The sequence below is a fragment of the Mercurialis annua genome (assembly GCF_937616625.2).
Source record: "Mercurialis annua linkage group LG4 unlocalized genomic scaffold, ddMerAnnu1.2 SUPER_6_unloc_13, whole genome shotgun sequence".
NCBI classification, from domain to species: Eukaryota; Viridiplantae; Streptophyta; class Magnoliopsida; order Malpighiales; family Euphorbiaceae; genus Mercurialis; species Mercurialis annua.
In genome coordinates, this window is record NW_026605942.1 from 20001 (window position 1) to 22500 (window position 2500).

Consider the following 2500-nt stretch of genomic DNA (forward strand, 5'->3'; position numbering starts at 1 on the left):
TCATTTCGGCAAATGCTCGCCTAGGTTTCCGTCAAAAAATACCAACAACCTACACCTCGGGGGCCGGGCCCCCCCGAATCCGAAAATATTTTTTCCAACACCGAAACGGGTCGACGAGTTTTTTTTCCTTCCCTCGTCAGTGCCATAGGTGCGCCAAAAGGCGCGCACCAAAAGCCTTCGGCAGTTGGTGCAGGGAGGTGAGGCATAGTGCACCCCCCTAAAGAGCTCTTAGGACTTTTTTTGGACTGACAGGAGGAAATATCACATGTGCCCAGCAACCCCCCCCCCCCATTTTTAAAAATCGGCATGGAATTTTGATCTGAAATTTTGGAAATATGTTTATATATACCCAAACCTGCATAATAACAAATATCAGAATTTTTCGAGTCCCGGAAGTATTTTATTTTATTTATTTATCGTTTTACCTTCGGAAATTCATAACCGGCAAAAAAAAATTCCAAAAATCACCAAACTTCTTTCTAAATTCCTCATTTAATATATATTAACTACTGTATGAATATTGTTCGAGGAAAGTATTATAGAATTTCACTTAGTGCAAGACATATACATTTTTACACAGAGCAGAGGTTCATTCGGCTGGGAAGCAAAACCAGCAGAGGTTCATACGGCTGGGGAATGTATGCAAGGCATGCCAAGGCATGCCGAAGGGCTGCTGAAGCCCAGCCGAGAGGCTGCCGAAGGGCTGCCGAAGCCCTGCCGAAGGGCTGCCGAAGCCCTGCCGAAGCCCTGCCGATGCCCTGCCGAAGCCCTGCCGATGCCCAAGGGCTGCCCATGCGCTGCCGAAGGGCTGCCGAAGCCCTGCCGAAGCCCAGCCGAAGGGCTGCCGAAGGGCTGCCCATGCGCTGCCCATGCGCTGCCGAAGGGCTGCCGAAGCCCTGCCGAAGCCCAGCCGAAGGGCTGCCGAAGGGCTGCCCATGCGCTGCCCATGCGCTGCCGAAGGGCTGCCGAAGCCCTGCCGAAGGGCTGCCGAAGGGCTGCCGAAGGGCTGCCGATGCCCAAGGGCTGCCCATGCGCTGCCGAAGGGCTGCCGAAGCCCTGCCGAAGGGCTGCCGAAGGGCTGCCGAAAGGCTGCCGAAGCCCTGCCGATGCCCAAGGCCTGCCGAAGGGCTGCCGAAGGGCTGCCGAAGGGCTGCCGAAGGGCTGCCGAAGCCCTGCCGAAGCCCTGCCGAAGCCCTGCCGAAGGGCTGCCGAAGCCCTGCCGAAGGGCTGCCGAAAGGCTGCCGAAGCCCTGCCGATGCCCAAGGGCTGCCGAAGCCCTGCCGATGCCCAAGGGCTGCCGAAGGGCTGCCGAAGGGCTGCCGAAGGGCTGCCCAAGCGCTGCCGAAGGGCTGCCGAAGGGCTGCCCATGCGCTGCCGAAGGGCTGCCGGTGCGCTGCCGATGCGCTGCCGAAAGGCTGCCGAAGCCCAGCCGAAAGGCTGCCGATGCCCAAGGGCCGCCGCTGGGCTGGCGAAGGCCTGCCGACCGGCTGCCGAAGGTCCTTCCGATGGACATGCGAGGGCCTTCGGAGGGACGTCGGCGGGCCTTTCCGAGGGTCTTCGAGGCCACACACGCGCTCGCGTCTCGCGCCGAGCTGCCGAGTGCCCGAGTGCCCGCACCCGCACCCGGTCCCGCACCCGCACCCGCACCCGGTCATTAGATTAATGCACGGGGGGGGGGGATTTTCCGCAATTCCGAGCATTTCGACGCAATTTTCCGGCCGGGCATTTTCCGCGATTCGCCGCAGTTTTTCCGGGCGGGGCATATCCGTAATTATCCGGGGGCATTTCCGTAATTTTGCCAGGCAGGGATTTTTCCGCAATTTCCAGCATTTTTCGCATAGCGCGCGCGCGCGCCGCTTGCACCGCGGACGAGGGCTTGCGGCAAGCCCGCGGGGGTGAGGAATGGTGCACCCCCCTAAAGAGCTCTTAGGACTTTTTTTGGACTGCCCGGAGGAAATATCACATGTGCCCAGCAACCCCCCCCCCCCATTTTTAAAAATCGGCATGGAATTTTGATCTGAAATTTTGGAAATATGTTTATATATATCCAAACCCGCATAATAACAAATACCGAAATTTTTCGAGCCCCGGAGGTATTTTTTTTAATTTTTTAATCGTTTTACCTTCGGAAATTCATAACCGGCAAAATATATGTCCAAAAATCACCAAACTTCTTTGCAAAATCCCCTTTCAATGTATACTAACTACTCGCAAATTATTGTCCGGGACATTTTGCTTCCAATTTTATTTTGCTCGGGACACTATCATTTTGTGCACTTTTGCCGCAGTTTCCGCCACGCGGAATGGGCCGAAAATTCATAAAACATAAAATGCGCATCCGAAAACCACCAAACTTCACGGAGGGCCTCCCAGTGGTCCACTCGACGTGCCGGAGCGGCACCGTGCGAGAAAAGTTTTTCCGAGTCAAAGGACGCTCGGGGCCTTGCGGTTCCGGCACGCGGCCGAGAAGTCGTAAACGGTGCAACACGCGTCCGAAAAC